This window comes from Arachis ipaensis, chromosome B3, assembly GCF_059453495.1.
Source record: "Arachis ipaensis isolate K30076 ecotype BB chromosome B3, ASM5945349v1, whole genome shotgun sequence".
In the NCBI taxonomy this organism is placed as follows: Eukaryota; Viridiplantae; Streptophyta; class Magnoliopsida; order Fabales; family Fabaceae; genus Arachis; species Arachis ipaensis.
In genome coordinates this window covers 92,746,558-92,767,334 of record NC_142438.1, presented here as the reverse complement: position 1 = coordinate 92,767,334, position 20,777 = coordinate 92,746,558, and the positions used below count along the sequence as shown (strand labels likewise).

The 20,777-nt window shown below is 39.4% G+C and overlaps 2 non-coding genes across 2 annotated transcripts; both read left to right on the top strand.

The window, feature by feature from the left end:
* Nucleotides 1-11,757: 11,757 nt before the first annotated feature.
* Nucleotides 11,758-11,861, top strand: LOC148571585 (small nucleolar RNA R71). The gene has a single exon (XR_015880429.1). It is a non-coding gene; the product is annotated as a small nucleolar RNA R71 (small nucleolar RNA).
* A 6,279-nt stretch (nt 11,862-18,140) lies between these two features.
* On the top strand, nt 18,141-18,244 carry LOC148571584 (small nucleolar RNA R71). Its single transcript, XR_015908208.1, has one exon. It is a non-coding gene; the product is annotated as a small nucleolar RNA R71 (small nucleolar RNA).
* Nucleotides 18,245-20,777: the final 2,533 nt, after the last annotated feature.

The window sequence follows — 20,777 nt, the reverse complement described above, 5'->3', positions numbered from 1 at the left end:
CCGACAACGGCGCCAAAAACATGGTACACGAAATCGTGATTGCACACTTTTCACACAACTCTGTGCAGCTGATCAGCAAGTGCACTGGGTCGTCCAAGTAATACCTTAGGTGAGTAAGGGTCGATCCCACGGAGATTGTCGGCTTGAAGCAAGCTATGGTCATCCTTGTAAATCTCAGTCAGGCGAATTCAAATGGTTATGGGATTTTTAATGATTAAAATATAATTAAAACAGAAAATAAGATAGAAGAACTTATGTAATTCATTGATGGGAATTCAGATAAGCGTATGAAGATGCTTTGTTCCTTCTGAACCTCTGCTTTCCTATTGCCTTCATCCAATCATTCATACTCCCTTCCATGGAAGCTGTATGTTGGGAGATCACCGTTGTCAATGGCTACCGTCCGTCCTCTCAGTGAAAATGGTCCAAATGTGCTGTCACCGCACGGCTAATCATCTATCGGTTCTCACTCATGTTGGAATAGGATCCATTGATCCTTTTACGTCTGTCACTACGCCCAACACTCGCGAGTTTGAAGCTCGTCACAGTCATCCCATCCCAGATCCTACTCGGAATACCACAGACAAGGTTTAGACTTTTTAGATCTCAAGAATGACCGCCAATAATTCTAGCCTCTACCATGAAGGTTTTAATCTTAGATTAGAAACCCAAGAGATATGCATTCAAGCTCGTTTTCATGTAGAACGGAAGTGGTTGTCAGGCACGCGTTCATGGGTGAAAATGGTGATGAGTATCACTAGTTCATCACATTCATCATGTTGAAGTGCGAATGGATATCTTAGAGAAGAAGTAGGCATGAATTGAATAGAATTGCATAAATTCATGAAGAACAGCGGAGCTCCACACCTTGATCTATGGGGTGTAGAAAGTCCACCGTTGAAAATACATAAGTGAAAATAGGGTAGACATGACCGAGTGGCCAGCCTCCCATGGAGGTCTTAGAACATAAAAACTACATAATGTGTTCCAGAGATGATCCCAAGATGAAAATACAATAGTGAAAGGTCCTATTTATAATAAACTAGTAGCCTAGGGTTTACAGAAATAAGTAATTAATGCAGAAATCCACTTCCGGGCCCACTTGGTGTGTGCTTGGGCTAAGCATTGAAGCTTTTACATGTAGAGACTTTTCTTGGAGTTAAACGCTAGCTTTGGTGCCAGTTTGGGCATTTAACTCCAGCTTTTATGCCAGTTCTGGCGTTTAACGCCAGAATAGGGTAGAAAGTTGGCGTTTAAACGCCAGTTTGCGTTATCAAATCTCAAACAAAGTATGGACTATTATATATTGCTGGAAAGCCCAGGATGTTTACTTTCCAACGCAATTGATAACGCACCAATTAGGCTTCTGTAGATCTAGAAAATCCACTTCGAGTGCAGGGAGGTCAGAATCCAACAGCATCTGCAGTCCTTTTTCAACCTCTGAATCAGATTTTTGCTCAGGTCCCTCAATTTCAGCTAGAAAATACCTGAAATCACAAAAAACACACAAACTCATAGTAAAGTTCAGAAATATGATTTTTTAATAAAACTAATAAAAATATAATAAAAACTGACTAAAACATACTAAAAACTACCTAAAAACAATGCCAAAAAGCGTATAAATTATCCGCTCATCACTGCTACTGCTGGAAAGTGATCGGAAATGTTGCTGCTATTGCCATGGATTAAGAAAAAGGAGTTCGTCACAATTAATTTCTGCTAGTTCGACACGCTAAGGTAGGAGATTTATTTTTAAAGTTTAATAGTTTTAATTTTAGAATGCCTACAAAGTTAATTGGATAATTGCAAATGGGTAATAGCGGTTAAGAATCAATTAATTGATGTGAATTACTTGAAATGTGTTTGAGAATAGTTAGCTATTGTGATTATTCTGAATTATGATTAGAATTAGATGTGGTTGTGAAGGGTAATTAAACTGGTATTATTTACTAAATTGAAATATGTTGAGTTAATTATTGAAAAACTGTCATATTGATAATTGATTAATTGAGTTTGAATTATGACTAGTTTTGTTTGCTGTAAGTGATTAACTGGTGATAATGATTTTGGTTTGAGGCTGTGACTGTTATCGATTTTTCTGATTATTTGAAATTGCAGAGAATCCTAATTGTATTTGATTATGCTAAATTGGTTGTTATAAGTTGGTTTGTTTGATGGATTATATTGAAGTTTGATTACTAAATTATTTTCTTGAAATCTGAGTTTTAAAATAGTTTTTATGCTTGCCCTGCATAATGTGTGGTGGATTTTTGTTGTTGTTGTTGCTTTCATAGAAAATGTGATAGATAAGAGAATTGTTTGTGTGACTTCTGGTGGCACCACCGCTCCATTGGAGCAGCGGTGCATTCGCTATGTTGACAACTTTAGTTTAGGTCATAGGGGAGCCACATCCACTGAGTATTTGTTCTTGCACTTGCTCTTGTTCTTGTTCTTGTCAATGAACCTTTTTCTTGGATATTTGTTTGGTGACCTCTTGGAGGGGAATGAATATTATGTTGCTGGTTATGTTGAGTGTAGGTATTTTCTGAAGGCGCGATATGCTGTGATCTTCTTGTACCGGAGGTGAATTTTTCTGTGTATCCTTCTTTTATGTTTGTTTTTTGTTTACTACCTGTAACTCTTGTTCAGAGGAAGTTTTCAGCCATTCTGTAGATCCATGATGATCCCTTACTTGATTGCTTTGAGGCCACCGAAGGATTAAACATTCAAGGTCTTTGGTTTGTGCTTCATCCTCTTCTTGTACCATTAAAAAAGGGAAGGAAAACAATATAAATAAAACGATACCAATAACTCTACTAGCAATGCTTCACATTAGAATTTGCACTAAAATATGTGATAAACTGAAATAAAAGACTTGATCATGTAGGTCGTTAGTTATATGAAACAATGATGTTAACTGCCTTGTAAGATTTTTTTTCCCTCTTCTTCCTCTAGAAGATTCTTAATTTTTATCTTGATCACTAAAGGCTGACAAAATTCCATCATATATATAATTTCATCATATAATGCAATTTTCTTTGCTTTTTAATGTTGTCCTTAGATGAAGACCACTCAAAATGATAATTGGATATTTTGTAATGATGTTATTTTGCATGCCCACCTCATTTCTTATTTCTGTATTTTGCTAAATGCTGTTATATATTTTAGTCTGCGAGGCTTATTCTAAAGCAGTGAAAACCACTATCGTGGATCATCATGTTGTATGATCTGTAGCTAAGATTTTGTCATTTCATTGTTTTTTCCATCTAATTCCACTTTGTATTTGTTAATAAGTGTAGCCTTACTACAATATCATACTATTGCAGGCAGTGGATAGTGGTCTCTTGTTAAAGCTTCCTTTCAGCACTATATTTGAGTATCTTCAGGTTAGCTTCACTCCACTGTAATTTCTTTCTATTAATTTCATGTAAAAATGCAACACAATCTGTTACGTGGTGTATATAGTTTCTTCCTGTCTTGGTGTTTGCAAGCAATAATTTGTTTATTTGTTTATTTTTCATTTCCATGGGTTCATCAAATTGCTAGAGCCACTTGTTATTTTGTAGCTTAACTATAAGTGCTTAATAATTATATATCTTGGCACAAATTGATCATTGATAAATATATTTTTTATTTTGTAGATGCTGCAAATAATTTCAAAGCCAATGAAGGATATTGGCCCACGTGGAATGTTCTATCTTATCTGACTTTTATGTTCTTTGAAAGGACATGGTATAAAATTGATATGTTAGTTCTTCTTTCCATGAAAGTTTCATCCCTTATTAACTTCAATTTTGGCTTGAATGATTTTGTAATATGTTAAGATACAAGAATATTAACCATGTCAATTTCAACACCTGTGCTAGAGTTAGTTATTATTTAGAGAATTAGCATATAGGTAACACTGCATAACTTAATTAGTCCTGCTTAGATTCTGAAACTGAAAAGTATAAGCAGAAAGACATTTATTGTATTTTGAAAAATGATGATATAATGTGATTGTGGACCTTACGACAAATTTTATAAGTCAAATTTGATGGGAAATGTTCAAGTATTTTTTCTATAGTAATTCGATTCAAATAGTTTAGATTATTTATTGCACTAATTTAAAAAAAATTGGAACTAATTTCATTCATGAGAAAACTATTATAAATAAAGAATTGTATATTACAAAAAACTGTTGTCAAAAGTCACATAAGACAATGGTGTTAAAACCGTTGTCAAAGACGATTACAAAATGGCAATGGTATTAAAACCATTGCCAAATAATGACACCAACGGTAACGCTTTGAAACCGTTGTCTTAGACGACTACAAAATGGCAATGATATTAAAATCGTTGCCAAAAAATGACACCAACGGTAACGCTTTAAAACCGTTGGCTTTGTGAATAATAAAACTACAATAGTTTAAAACCGTTGCCTATTTAGTTATGGTTTTAAACCGTTGCATCATGAAAGAGAGTAGTTTAAAACTGTTGCATATCAAGTAACGGTTCGAAACCGTTGTTTAAAATTTTCTTTCAAAACCGTTGTCTATGCCAGTAACTAAGGCAACAGTTTTTTTTGTTACCGTTGCCTTTGAGCATTGGTAATGGCTGCATATACCACAAGTCAAAAACCGTTGTCAAAGTGTTGCCTAAAGTTTTAGGAACAGTTTTTCAATCTATGGCAATGGTTTTTGACCGTTGCGAAAACCTTTATTTGTTGTAGTGTACCCTTGATTCGGACGGTTGTAATAAGCATTGGTAGCCACCAAGGTGTTGTCCTCCTGGAGTTGTGGACATTCATCAGTATAGTGAGAATAGCAAGCGTAAATTTTGCATACTCCCTGAGGGACTAACTGTTGACATTGTTGTTGTAGAGGGGGTGGAAGTTGTTGTTGATTGAGCTGGAGTTGCTTGAGTATATTGGTGATCTCTCCCAAGTCTTGGTGAGAGCGGCGGTCTCATTACTAGAAGAAACTTCCGCAATAGACTTGGGATGATTATTCTTTTGCCTTGCATGTTGGGTAGACTTGGCTAAATCGGAGATAAGTTGCTACGCTTCCATCGCCGTCTTGTACTTTGTCAAAGAGCCATTACTCGCAGCATCCAAGAGGGTTTTATCTTGAGGCTTCATGCCTTGGCAGAAGTAACTAATTAACACCAACTAGTCAATCATGTGATGCGGGCACAAATCAAGGAGATTCCTAAAGGATTCCCAATACTCATAGAGAGTCTCTGATTCACCTTGAATGATGCAAGAAATTTCCTTCCTCAATCTATCTGTGACCTCCGGTGGAAAGAACTTGTCCAAGAATTCCCTTCTAAGCAAATCCCAATTAGTAACAACAGCTTCGGGTTGACTGTAGAACCACTCCTTTACCTTTCCCTCAAGAGAAAATGGGAAGGCATATAACCAAATGGCAACCTCATCCGCACCATTGGTAGCATGAATCCCAACACCTTCGTACTATTGTACCAGCAAGTGCACTGGGTCATCCAAGTAATACCTGAGCGAGTCAGGGTTGATCCCACGAGGATTGTTGGTTTGAAGCAAGCTATGGTTATCTTCCAGGTCTTAGTCAGGCGAATCAAGAGTTGTTGGATTACGGAGTTTAGGATTATTATAATAAGGTGGTAATACTTTAAGGATATAGTTGAGGATTTGAGTTGCTTTGCCTTTCTGAATTAACTCGGGTATTACTGTCTTCTTTGCTCGTGAGTGATCTCTTCAATGGCAGGCTGTAAGTGATTGACGCCTTTATTGAGAGGTCATCAATACTCCTCCGGATCTGAACCCCAGGTTTAGTGTGGATCGATCTCTACTTAAGGGTGAAGCGCGTACAGTCCATTCTCCTTAATGATCCTACTTAAAACGTCACAGACAAGGTTGGATCTTCCGGATCAGAGAAAGCTGCATCTTTGGGTTCTAGCCTCTACCATAGAGACCCTAACCTCCTCGTAAATTGGCTGAACTGGTGTCTCGAGATGAAGTCGTGGATTAGCCATCTGAGAGATGTATGATTCAAGCTGGTGGTGCGTGCTTTTCACTGAAGTATTCACACGAACCCAAGTAGACGCGGGTGTTTGCCAGGCACGTTTGTCTTAATGTGATGAACAGAGCTGATTATCACTGATCATCCTATCCAACACGTTCAAGTACGAATATACTGATAAACCCCGATTCTGTGGTTTATCTTGTGCTTAACTTGGGGGATTTTATCACCTTTTCTAACATTTATTCAATGAAATAGCATGGTTTTGCAATTCTCCCTTGATTTGTGCTTAAAGGCAAAAACATGTTTTTTAGGCCCTAAAATTGGTGATTTTAACTCACTTTAATTCCATCCGATGCCTTGATATGTTTGTTGAGTAATTTCAGGTTCATAAGGCAAGTATTGGATGGAAGAAGTGAGGAGAAAAGCATGCAAAGTGGGAGAGCTCATGAAGAAATGAAGGAACCGTAAAGCTGTCAAGCCTGACCTCTTCGCACTCAAATGACCATAACTTGAGCTACAGAGGTCTAAATGAGGCGGTTCTAGTTGCGTTGGAAAGCTAACATCTGGGGCTTTAAAATGATATGAAATTTTTCATATGTTGCTTCGCGTATAGGGGCGCGCATGCGCCATGTACGCGTGCGCGCCGATGCTGCACATGGCCCATTAAAAGTGAAATCGTGGCCAGCGATTTGTAGCTCATTTTGGGCCCAATCCAACTCATTTCTGATGCTATTTAACCCAAGGATTGAGGGGAGAATGAACCAAGTAGTCATAATTTAGTTTTCATCATGTTTTAGGCTAGAATTCTCTCTAGAATTTAGGGTAGTTTAGGTTTACTTTTCTTAAATTCATCTTTCAATTCTTGTCTTGATTTAGTTTTCTCTTTTAATTTCTTGTTGTTACACCTTTGTTCTCCTAGTTCTTGTTGTTAATTTCCCTATTTTGCCATTTTTATGTTTATGAACCATTGTTGAATCTTGATTTCTTTAAATGCAATTTTATGTTTCCAAGTCTCTTTTATGTTGATCTTGATTGCTTGATAAACCCATATTTTATGATGTATTTTGTGCTTAATTTGAGTGATTTATTCAATCCTTCACCCACTTATTCATATTAATTGCATGGTTTTACTTTCCCTTCCTTATTATGTGATGTATGTGAAAAACATGTTTCCTATGCTTTAAAATTAATTATTTTAATTACCTATATTTCCACTCGATGCCATGATTAGTGTGTTGAGTAGTTTCAGATCTTCTAAGGCAGGAATGACTCAAAGGATGGAAAGAAAACATACAAAAAATGGAAGGAAAGCACAAAACGGAGTTTCTAAAGAAACTGGCATCCACGCGATCGCATGGGCGACGTGGACGCATGCCAAGCGCGAATCAACAACGACGCGGCCGCATGACTGACGCGACTGCATGCCTTAAGCAAAATACATATGACGCGGCCGCATGACTGACGCGACCACGTGACAAGAAAAGCTCCGAATGACGCGACCACGTGACCCATGCGGACGTGTGACAGAGGCCACGCACCAAAAATTGCATAAAACGCTCCCAGCGATTTCTGAAGCCCTTTTTGGCCCAAATCCAAGTCCAGAAGGCATAGACCAGAGGTTATAAAGTGTGGGAATACATCCATTCAAAGGGAGCTCGCCAATTTAGTTAATTCTCATGATTTAGGTTAGTCTTGAGAGAGGTTCTCTCCTCTCTTTCTTAGGATTTAGGACTTCTTTTAGTTTTAGGAGTGACTCTCAATCTCAGGTTTAATGTTCCTTTATTTTAAGCTTCCCTTTTACTTTTATTCATTCCATTACTTTAGTTGATTATTTACTTTGCCATTTAATTTATGAATTCTTCTATGTTCCAGATTATTTGAATTAATGTTATTTGAGGTATTTCAGTTTAATATTGCTTTCTTTTATATATGCTATTATTGCTTTTACTCTGAAGACATCTTTATTCCAATAGATTTACTTTTCCCCTTTTGGTCTTGGTTAAGAAGTCAGTAACTCAGGAGTTATCTTAGCTCAATATAATTGATAACTGTTATCTTTGCTAATTGAACTGAACTTCGATAATCCCAACCTTTTCTTAGGAAATAAATAGGATTCGAAGATCAAGCTAATTAGTCCCTTGACTTTCCTTTGCTTTAGTAAAGGTCAACTAAGTGGAATTAAGATACAATCTTCTTTATTATTGAGAAGGGTAACTAATCTGGACTTCCAATTTCTCATCCCTTGCCAAAAGTTTGCTTTACAGTATTTATTTATTTTTTATTTCCATTTAAATTATTTGTCATATCTGTTCCTCATTCTTGAAACCCCAAATTTGCAATCTCCATAACCAATAATAAGAACATACTTCCCTGCAGTTCCTTGAGAAGACGACCCGAGGTTTGAATACTTTGGTTAACAATTTATTTAGGAGTTTGTTACTTGTGACAACCAACACGTTTGTACGAAGGGATTTCTATCGGTTTAGAGACTATATCTACAAAGCGACTGTTTTTATGAAATTCTTTACTGGCAAAAATCCCAACGTCAAAATGGCGCCGTTGCCAGGGAACTGCTAACGTGTGCCTTATTATTGGTTATTGTAAATATTTTTCTTTTACTTGTTTATTTGTTTCTATTTTTTTCTTTTTAATTTTATTTGCTACTATGAACTCTCACCCCTCTCGCTTTGAGTTTGGTTCTAACTGTGTTGAAGGAAATAGAAGTTACAGTAGGAATATGCATCAAGGTCAAACCAATCAAGGATGGATGGAACCAAGAGGATCTTATTAAAAGCTTATTCAAGCTCATGAAAGGCAGTCTTGAATCTCTTGTCATCAAAAGGAGCACTCTCCATAGGCCCCTTCCTCTTTTGCCTCTTTGAGCTTGATGATGCCATGACTTGAATTGTTGTTTGAGGGGGTTTGGGCCTTCGGATAGATGAAGAGTTGGTTGGTTAAAGCAATTTGTGATGAAGAGTTTAGCATGCCAATAGAAGTGTGGAGAGTGGGGATTTGGAAGTGAGGAGTGAGCATGCACTAAGGTTCACTTATATAAGAAAATCATGAGTGAGTGAAGAGTGTGGATTGCATGAATGTTTACTAGATGGACGGATGGGGTTGTATACGAAGGAAAGACAAGGATCATCACTTTAATGAGAGTGATTGGTTCGGTCTTCAAGGGCTTTCTTTCTCCAATGTTGCATGGCAGCGTTTCCCCATGCGTTTCCTCTTGAGACATATGTGTAGTGCTCTTCATTAAGTGGCGAAATCTCCCCCATTTAATTGTCCAATCAATCCTTTTTTATGCTTCTTTTCCTTTCCTATAAAGATTTGAAATAGGGGAATTAATATAAAGAAAATTAAAACTCCACGGCTAGAATAAAATGAAAGAAAGGATTTGTTTGTTTGTTTATGAATTTCAACTAACTAACTAACTATTGGTGGTTCCTTATATGCATTTTGGTGGCACCATGGGGTGACACCAAACTTGTTCCTCACTATATTCTGCATAAGAAGATTTCCAATTGTTTGCTAAGTTTGGATTGAAGCTCATAAAGATTGACTTATTCATTATCATCTGAAAGCATATAAAACATGGGTTGCCTCCCATGAAGCGCTTCTTTAGCGTCACTAGCTTGACGTTTTTCCTTTATCATGGTGGTTGGTAGTGCTTAAAGTCCTCCCTCTTGCTGTGGATTTGTATCCATTGGTTGGATCAATGATCTCCACATGTTCCAGGGAAAGAACTCTGTTGATAGTGAAGACCTTGGGTAATTGAGATGGCACAGTAGGGAGATTAGGTGGAATATCTGGGAAGTAGGCTGAGACAACTCTATCCCCTGGAGAGAAGTCTTCCGTGGGGATCTTCTTATTCTTCCACCCTCTCGGTACCTTCTTCATTGTTTCTTTTGAGGTTGCCTTCCCCTTGGTGACCTCTTTTTCTAAGGGAGCTGTGGTGCTGTCTTCACCTGTCTCTAGAGGTTTAGGTTCCTCCAACTTTTTCTTGAGCTGTGGCAATTGCTGTTTTCCTTGTTTGTCAGTTAAGAGGATCTTAGAATGAACTGGCTGTGCTTCAGTGCTTGTTTCCTCCTTCAGTGTCTCATTATCATTTGTGCTTAGTTCCTTGTCCTCTTGATCTGTTTCTTGTGAGAGTTTGAAAACATTGAAGCTGAGTCGTTCATCATGGATTCTCAATATTAGCTCCCCTTTCTCTACATCGATAAGTGCTCTGGCCGTAGCTAGAAATTGTCTTTCCAATATGATTGGGTGAGTGTGACTTTCTTCCATGTCCAGAATGACAAAGTCTGTTGGGAGAAAGTACTTCCCAACCTTTAGCAACACATTTTCCACCACTCCTATTGCTTGCTTTTGAGTTTTGTCAGCCAGTCTGATAATGACATCTGTGGACATTATCTCATTGATCTGCAGCCTCTTCACCAGGGATAAGGGCAGTAAGTTGATGCTGGCCCCTAAATCGCATAGTGCTCTGTTGAACATATTTTCACCTATGGCACAAGGGATATGAAAGCTTCCTGGGTCTCTTCTTTTTGTAGGCAACTCAGGTTGAATAAGGGCACTACATTCCTTGTTCATCACTATAGTCTGCCCTCCCTTGAGTGAGCTTTTCCTAGGAAGAAGTTCCTTCATATACTTGATGAATGCAGGCATTTGTTGAATTGCCTTGATGAATAGTATGTTCACATGCAGAGATGCAAACAAGTCTAGGAACCTTGAGTATATTCTTTTTCCTACAGCACCATTGAGCAGTTGAGGGAATGGTGCATAGAGCTTCAGCAGCTCTTGTTGTGAGATTTCTGGTTCTTTGTGATTTCTATCCTCCTCCTTTGTTGAGTTGTCTTCAGGTTGTTTGCACATTTTTCCTTGCTTGTCTTCAATCTCTTGATCACTTGTAGTGACCATTTTGCAATCTTTCCATCTTACTTTCTTTGCTTCTCCCTTGGGGTTTTTCTCAGTGTCACTTGGGAAGCTATCAGTAGGTTTGGGAATCTTTTCAGCTAAATATCCCACATGGAATTCCATCTTCCTAATGGTTTCTCCCTGGTTCTTAATATTGGCTCGCACCTCCTCTTTGAACACCTTATTTTCTTGAATCTCTTGGCATATTCCTTCAAGTAAGGCTTCAATCTTAGAGAGCCTGTCATCAATTAATGAGTGATTCAGAGCAGATGTGCTGTTCTGGTTTTGATAAGTATGTGGAGAAGTGTTGTTGTGGGGGTGTTGAGATGTCCTCTGGGTGAATTGTTGGTGAGCTGCATTGTTGTTAGAGTTGTAACGTCTCTGGTCTTGGTTTTGATCTTGCTCACATCCCCACCCAAAGTTCGGGTGATTTCTCCATCCAGGGTTGTAAGTCTTGGAGTATGGATCATAGTTTTTCCTTGGTGAATTCCCAATGTAGTTGGCTTGCTCCTGACTCCCTTCTGCATCTTGGTTTACTCCTTCTTGTGTTGTTGATGAAGTGGAGATTGTTGCTACTTGGTTCATCTCTATCTTCTTGGTGAGTTCAGCCAGCCGCTGGGTAATGAGCTTGTTTTGGGCCAACAGAGCGTCTACATTGTTTAGCTCCATCACTCCTCTTATGTTCCCTCTTTCGGAAGCATAGAAGTAGTCATTTTCTGCTACTGTTTCAATAACATCTATGACTTCCTCAATGGTCTTCTTCTTGTTCAAGGACCCTCCAGATGAATGGTCTACTGCCTTCTTTGACTCATAAGAGAGCCCTTCATAGAAAATGTGTAGCTGGACCCATTCGTTGAACATGTCAGGTGGACACCTCCTTGTTAAGTCTTTAAACCTCTCCCATGCTTCATACAGAGTCTCACCATCCTGTTGCCTGAAGGTTTGAACCTCAGCTCTCAGCCTATTGATTCGTTGAGGAGGGTAGAATCTTGCTAAGAATTTGTTCACCACATCCTCCCAAGTTGTCAAGCTCTCCCTTGGGAAGGATTCCAGCCACTTGGCTGCCTTGTCTCTGAGTGAGAAGGGAAATAAGAGCAATCTATAGGCGTCAAGATGAACACCATTAGATTTTACTGTGTCACATATTCTCAGGAAGGTGGTCAAATGTTGCTTGGGATCTTCTTGAACACCTCCTCCAAACGAACAGTTGTTCTGAACAAGGGTGATGAGCTGTGGTTTAAGTTCAAAGTTGTTGGCATGGATTGTTGGCTTTTGGATGCTACTTCCACAATTGCCTGGGTTTGGATTAATGTAAGAGCCCAAAACTCTTCTATCCTCCCCAGCATGATTTGCTCCACCTCCTCTGCCATGGTTGTGAGTCTCTTCTTCATGATGATTTTCCATGTTTTCTTCCATGTTTGGTTCAGAGTATTCCTCAAACTGTTCCTCTTCTTCTTTAGCACCAACTACTCGTTTTCCTTTTGCCTCCCTCCTTAGTCTAAGGAAGGTTGTCTCTGGTTCAGAATCAAAGGAAGTTGAAGCCCCGCTTCTTCTTCCTGTCATACAAGCAACAAGTACAAGCAGAGAAAATAGGTGCAGACAGTATCTGTGTCAGAGTTATTGTTAGTTGTGGGTGATGCAATATATCAAACAGTTAGTGGGTTAGCAAACAGAATTGAAAATAACAAAGAAAAACAAAAGAGTAGATGGAGAAGGGAAGAAGTTTAGCTAAAACAAAAAGTAAATCACTCAAACAGAAAAATGAAATTCACAAAATAAAATGCTCAATCTAGTGATCTTCCAATCTAATCATTGTTGATGCACAATCAATCCCCGGCAACGGCGCCATAAACTTGATGCACGAAAAACCTGTCTCTCAACAAATCTTCCTTCGGCAAGTGTACCGAAGTTGTCGTCAAGTAAAAACTCACAATAGAGTGAGGTCGAATCCCACCGGGATTGATTGATCAAGCAACTTTAATTAGAAGAATGTTCTAGTTGAGCGAATCCAGAAATTGGGTTGAGAGTTGCAAAAAATAAAATGGCGGGAATGTAAATAACAGAAAAGTAAATGCTAGAATTAAAGGACTGGAAGTAAATGACTGAAAATAAATTGCAGAATTATAAATGGGAATGGGGGATTTGCTCATAAAAGTAAATCACAAAAATTAAAGAGAATGGGTAAGATTAGAGATGGGGAGTTCATTGGGCTTAGGAGATGTTGCAATTCTCCGGATCAAGTTCATTTTCATCTCTTCCTCAATCAATGCACTCATTAATCTCCTTGGCAATCTTAAGTGATTGAATTGCAATTCCTTGCAATTCAATCTCTCAAATCTTGATCAATAGCCAATTCCTTGGTCAATTGCTCATGAGAAAAGATGAAGTATGGTCACTGATTATACCACATGCATTTCTCAAACCAAGTATTGAGAGGGTTACAGTCACATACCCATCCAAACCCAATTTGGTCCAGCATGTGAAAGCATTTCTAGCTTGATCTCTTCATTCCTCTTCCAAGGTTCAAAAGAGATCCAAGTTTGAATAGCTTCTCTTCCAAGATAACTACTCAATTGGATGAAGATCGAAAGCTTTCAAGTAAAATCAAGAGGAAAGATAGAAGAAGAACAATGAAAATTAGTATTGATCCATCAAATTACAACAGAGCTCCCTAACCCAATGAAAGGGGTTTAGTTGTTCATAGCTCTTGAAAATGAAAAAAAGATGGAGAATACATCCTCAAACTAGAAATTGCAAAGAAAGTAAAATACAGAGAGTGGTTCTTCAGCCTCCAGAACTCCTTTACAATTCAAAGCTTCTCCTATATATACTACTCTTCTCAGCTTCTAGTTCACTCTTCAAGTCTTGGGCCTTTGGATCTTGAGTTTGAAGCAGTTCCTTTCTTTATTTGGGCTTGTCTTTACTTGCAGAGAGAAAGTGCGGAGTGGGCAGAGACTTAAGCTCAGGGCGTAAGGAGTGTTAATCATTTAGTGAAAGTCCAAGTTCGGGAACGTTAGTGACACTTAACATTGTCACTAACGTTCCAATGCACCCCTTTTTCCTCACGTTAAAACCCACGTTAACTAGGTTAACGTGGCTTTTAACGTTGCCTTGTCAACCTTCGAGAACGTTAGTGACACTCAACATTGTCACTAACATTCTAGTGTATCCCTTCTTGCTTCACGTTAAAGCTCACGTTAACTAGGTTAACGTGGCTTCTAACGTGGCCTTTGCCATCCTTCGAGAACGTTAGTGACATTCAACATTGTCACTAACGTTCCAATGTGCCCCTAGGTCTCACGTTGGATTCCACGTTAACTAGGTTAACGTGGCTTCTAACGTGGCCATCTTTTAGCCATCCCAAAGTTAGTGACAATGTTGAGTGTCACTAACGTTGGCTCATCCTTCATTTCTCATCGTTAGCTTTCACGTTATCCAAGTTAACGTGGAAGTTAACGTGACTCTTGGGGGTTGTGTGGTTGCTTCAACGTTAGTGACAATGTTGAGTGTCACTAACGTTGTCGACAACTCTTCATCCTCTACGTTAGTTCCCACGTTAACCAAGTTAACGTGGGAGTTAACGTGGTACTTTGCACCATAGGCCAACGTTAGAGACAATGTTGAGTGTCACTAACGTTGGCTTCTCTTCCCCCCTTTAACGTTAGAGGCCACGTTAACTAGGTTAACGTGTCTTCTAACGTGGCCACTTATGAGTGATTGCCAACGTTAGTGACAATATTGAGTGTCACTAACGTTGGCTCAACTTCTCTTCTCCTCGTTAGAGGCCACGTTAACCTGGTTAACGTGACTCTCTAACGTGGGCATTGATGGCTTTTTTTTTTTGAGAGTTCATCCTTATCGGGGCTTCTACTTATCCTTGCCTGATAACTCTCCTCATCAAAATGAGGTGATTTCAAGTGAAGAGCTCTTGTTATGGCACTTGGGCTGAAGTCCACCTCCCTTCCTCTCACATAACTTTTGAAGGTTAGGGCTTTGGTCTTATCCTCTCTAACTGCATTTGCACAGAATTCTTTAATGAGGTTTCCATTGATTTTCCCCTCTGGACTGGTGAGCAATTGCCACCCCCTCTGTTCGATTTTTCTCCAAATCTGTGGTGATTTACTGGCATTGATTTGGAAGATTAATTCTGGAAATATCCTTCTGGCACTTATCCGCTCAAATTCATGCTCATGAAAGGCAGTCTTGAATCTCTTGTCATCAAAAGGAGCACTCTCCATAGGCCCCTTCCTCTTTTGCCTCTTTGAGCTTGATGATGCCATGACATGAATTGTTGTTTGAGGGGGTTTGGGGCTTCGGATAGATGAAGAGTGGGTTGGTTAAAGCAAATTGTGATGAAGAGTTTAGCGTTCCAATAGAAGTGTGGAGAGTGGGGATTTGGAAGTGAGGAGTGAGCATGCACTAAAGTTCACTTATATAAGAAAATCATGAGTGAGTGAAGGATGTGGATTGCATGAATGTTTACTAGATGGACGGATGGGGTTGTATATGAAGGAAAAACAAGGATCATCACTTTAATGAGAGTGATTGGTTCGGTCTTCAAGGGCTTTCTTTCTCCAATGTTGCATGGCAGCGTTTCCCCATGCGTTTCCTCTTGAGACATGTGTGTAGTGCTCTTCATTAAGTGGCGAAATCTCCCCCATTTAATTGTCCAATCAATCCCTTTTTATGCTTCTTTTCCTTTCCTATAAAGATTTGAAATAGGGGAATTAATATAAAGAAAATTAAAACTCTACGGCTAGAATAAAATGAAAGAAAGGATTTGATTGTTTGTTTATGAATTTCAACTAACTAACTAACTATTGGTGGTTCCTTATATGCATTTTGGTGGCACCATGGGGTGACACCAAACTTAGTTTGAAGCACTGTGATGAAGGTTTTGTGTTCAAAGCTTCCAAGACTAGCATGCAACTTGGTTTGCTTTGAACACCAAACTTGTTCCTCACTATATTCTGCATAAGAAGATTTCCAATTGTTTGCTAAGTTTGGATTGAAGCTCATAAAGATTGACTTATTCATTATCATCTGAAAGCATATAAAATATGGGTTGCCTCCCATGAAGCGCTTCTTTAGCGTCACTAGCTTGACGTTTTTCCTTCATCATGGTGGTTGGTAGTGCTTAAAGACCTCCCTCTTGCTGTGGATTTGTATCCATTGGTAGGATCAATGATCTCCACATGTTCCAGGAAAAGAACTTTGTTGATAGTGAAGACCTTGGGTAATTGAGATGGCACAGTAGGGAGATTAGGTGGAATATCTGGAAAGTAGGCTGAGACAACTCTATCCCTTGGAGAGAAGTCTTCCGTGGGGATCTTCTTATTCTTCCACCCTCTCGATACCTTCTTCATTGTTTCTTTTGAGGTTGCCTTCCCCTTGGTGACCTCTTTTTCTAAGGGAGCTGTGGTGCTGTCTTCACCTGTCTCTAGAGGTTTAGGTTCATCCAACTTTTCCTTGAGCTGTGGCAATTGCTGTTTTCCTTGTTTGTCAGTTAAGAGGATCTCAGAATGAACTGGCTGTGCTTCAGTGCTTGTTTCCCCCTTCAGTGTCTCATTATCATTTGTGCTTAGTTCCTTGTCCTCTTGATCTGTTTCTTGTGAGAGTTTGAAAACATTGAAGCTGAGTCGTTCATCATGGATTCTCAATATTAGCTCCCCTTTCTCTACATCGATAAGTGCTCTGGCCGTAGCTAGAAATTGTCTTTCTAATATGATTGGGTGAGTGTGACTTTCTTCCATGTCCAGAATGACAAAGTCTGTTGGGAGAAAGTACTTCCCAACCTTTAGCAACACATTTTCCACCACTGCTATTGCTTGCTTTTGAGTTTTGTTAGCCAGTCTGATAATGACATCTGTGGACATTATCTCATTGATCTGCAGCCTCTTCACCAGGGATAAGGGCAGTAAGTTGATGCTGGCCCCTAAATCGCATAGTGCTCTGTCGAACATATTTTCACCTATGGCACAAGGGATATGAAAACTTGCTGGGTCTCTTCTTTTTGTAGGCAACTCAGGTTGAATAAGGGCACTACATTCCTTGTTCATCACTATAGTCTGCCCTCCCTTGAGTGAGCTTTTCCTAGGAAGAAGTTCCTTCATATACTTGATGAATGCAGGCATTTGTTGAATTGCCTTGATGAATGGTATGTTCACATGCAGAGATGCAAACAAGTCTAGGAACCTTGAGTATATTCTTTTTCCCACAGCACCATTGAGCAGTTGAGGGAATGGTGCATAGAGCTTCAGCAGCTCTTGTTGTGAGATTTCTGGTTCTTTGTGATCTCTATCCTCCTCCTTTGTTGAGTTGTCTTCAGGTTGTTTGCACATTTTGCCTTTCTTGTCTTCAATCTCTTGATCACTTGTAGTGACCATTTTGCAATCTTCCCATCTTACTTTCTTTGTTTCTCCGTTGGGGTTTTTCTCAGTGTCACTTGGGAAACTATCAGTAGGTTTGGGAATCTTCTCAGCTAAATATCCCACCTGGAATTCCATCTTCCTAATGGTTTCTCCCTGGTTCTTAATATTGGCTCGCACCTCCTCTTTGAACACCTTATTTTCTTGAATCTCTTGGCATATTCCTTCAAGTAAGGCTTCAATCTTAGAGAGCCTGTCATCAATTGATGAGTGGTTCGGAGCAGATGTGCTGTTTTGGTTTTGATAAGTATGTGGAGAAGTGTTGTTGTGGGGGTGTTGAGATGTCCTCTGGGTGAATTGTTGGTGAGCTGCATTGTTGTTGGAGTTGTAACGTCTCTGGTCTTGGTTTTGATCTTGCTCACTTCCCCACCCAAAGTGCGGGTGATTTCTCCATCCAGGGTTGTAAGTCTTGGAGTATAGATCATAGTTTTTCCTTGGTGAATTCCCAATGTAGTTGGCTTGCTCCTGACTCCCTTCTGCTTCTTGGTTTACTCCTTCTTGTGTTGTTGATGAAGTGGAGATTGCTGCTACTTGGTTCATCTCCATCTTCTTGGTGAGGTCAGCCAGCTGGTGGGTAATGAGCTTGTTTTGGGCCAACAGAGCGTCTACATTGTTTAGCTCCATCACTCCTCTTGTGTTCCCTCTTTCGGAAGCATATAAGTAGTCGTTTTCTGCTACTGTTTCAATAACATCTATGGCTTCCTCAATGGTCTTCTTCTTGTTCAAGGACCCTCCAGATGAATGGTCTACTGCCTTCTTTGACTCATAAGAGAGCCCTTCATAGAAAATGTGCAGCTGGACCCATTCGTTGAACATGTCAGGTGGACACCTCCTTGTTAAGTCTTTAAACCTCTCCCATGCTTCATACAGAGTCTCACTATCCTGTTGCCTGAAGGTTTGAACCTTAGCTCTCAGCCTATTGATTCGTTGAGGAGGGTAGAATCTTGCTAAGAATTTATTCACCACATCCTCCCAAGTTGTCTCTGAGTGAGAAGGGAAATAAGAGCAATCTATAGGCGTCAGGATGAACACCATTAGATTTCACTGTGTCACATATTCTCAGGAAGGTGGTCAAATGTTGGTTGGGATCTTCTTGAACACCTCTTCCAAATGAACAGTTGTTCTGAACAAGGGTGATGAGCTGTGGTTTAAGTTCAAAGTTGTTGGCATGGATTGTTGGCTTTTGGATGCTACTTCCACAATTGCCTGGGTTTGGATTAATGTAAGAGCCCAAAACTCTTCTATCCTCCCCAGCATGATTTGCTCCACCTCCTCTGCCATGGTTGTGAGTCTCTTCTTCATGATGAATTTCCATGTTTTCTTCCATGTTTGGTTCAAAGTATTCCTCAAACTGTTCCTCTTCTTCTTCAGCACCAACTACTCGTTTTCCTTTTGCCTCCCTCCTTAGTCTAAGGAAGGTTCTCTCTGGTTCAGAATCAAAGGAAGTTGAAGCCCCACTTCTTCTCCCTGTCATACAACCAACAAGTACAAGCAGAGAAAATAGGTGCAGACAGTATCTGTGTCAGAGTTATTGTTAGTTGTGGGTGATGCAATATATCAAACAGTTAGTGGGTTAGCAAACAGAATTGAAAATAACAAAGAAAAACAAAAGAGTAGATGGAGAAGGGAAGAAGTTTAGCTAAAACAAAAAGTAAATCACTCAAACAGAAAAATGAAATTCACAAAATAAAATGCTCAATCTAGTGATCTTCCAATCTAATCATTGTTGATGCACAATCAATCCCCGGCAACGGCGCCATAAACTTGATGCATGAAAAACTTGTCTCTCAACAAATCTTCCTTCGGCAAGTGTATCGAAGTTGTCGTCAAGTAAAAACTCACAATAGAGTGAGGTCGAATCCCACAGGGATTGATTGATCAAGCAACTTTAATTAGAAGAATGTTCTAGTTGAGCGAATCCAGAAATTGGTTTGAGAGTTGCAGAAAATAAAATGGCGGGAAAGTAAATAACCGAAAAGTAAATGCTAGAATTAAAGGACTGGAAGTAAATGACTGAAAATAAATTGCAGAATTATAAATGGGAATGGGGGATTTGCTCATAAAAGTAAATCGCAGAAATTAAAGAGAATGGGTAAGATTAGAGATGGGGAGTTCATTGGGCTTAGGAGATGTTGCAATTCTCCGGATCAAGTTCATTTTCATCTCTTCCTCAATCAATGCACTCATTGATCTCCTTGGCAATCTTAAGTGATTGAATTTCAATTCCTTGCAATTCAATCTCTCAAATCTTGATCAATAGCCAATTCCTTGGTCAATTGCTCATGAGAAAAGATGAAGTATGGTCACTGATTATACCACATGCATTTCTCAAACCAAGTATTGAGAGGGTTACAGTCACATACCCATCCAAACCCAATTTGGTCCAGCATGTGAAAGCATTTCTAGCTTGATCTCTTCATTCCTCTTCCAAGGTTCAAAAGAGATCCAAGTTTGAATAGCTTCTCTTCCAAGATAACTACTCAATTGGATGAAGATCGAAAGCTTTCAAGTAAAATCAAGAGGAAAGATAGAAGAAGAACAATGAAAATTAGTATTGATCCATCAAATTACAACAGAGCTCCCTAACCCAATGAAAGGGGTTTAGTTGTTCATAGCTCTTGAAAATGAAAACAAAGATGGAGAATACATCCTCAAACTAGAAATTGCAAAGAAATTAAAATACAGAGAGTAGTTCTTCAGCCTCCAGAACTCCTTTACAATTCAAAGCTACTCCTATATATACTACTCTTCTCAGCTTCTAGTTCACTCTTCAAGTCTTGGGCCTTTGGATCTTGAGTTTGAAGCAGTTCCTTTCTTTATTTGGGCTTAGCTTTACTTGCAGAGAGAAAGTGCGGAGTGGGCAGAGACTTAAGCTCAAGGCGTAAGTAGTGTTAATCGTTTAGTGAAAGTCCAAGTTCGGGAACGTTAGTGACACTTAACATTGTCACTAACGTTCCAATGTGCCCCTTCTTGCTTCACGTTAAAGCTCACGTTAACTTGGTTAACGTGGCTTCTAACGTGGCCTTTGCCATCCTTCGAGAACGTTAGTGACATTCAACATTGTCACTAACGTTCCAATGTGCCCCTATGTCTCACGTTGGAGTCCACGTTAACTAGGTTAACGTGGCTTCTAACGTGGCCATCTTTTAGCCATCCCAACGTTAGTGACAATGTTGAGTGTCACTAACGTTGGCTCATCCTTCATTTCTCATCGTTAGCTTTCACGTTAACTAAGTTAACGTGGAAGTTAATGTGACTCTTGGGGGTTGTGTGGTTGCTTCAACGTTAGTGACAATGTTGAGTGTCACTAACGTTGTTGACAACTCTTCATCCTCTACGTTAGTTCCCACGTTAACCAAGTTAACGTGGGAGTTAACGTGGTACTTTGCACCATAGGCCAATGTTAGTGACAATGTTGAGTGTCACTAACGTTGGCTTCTCTTCCCCCCTT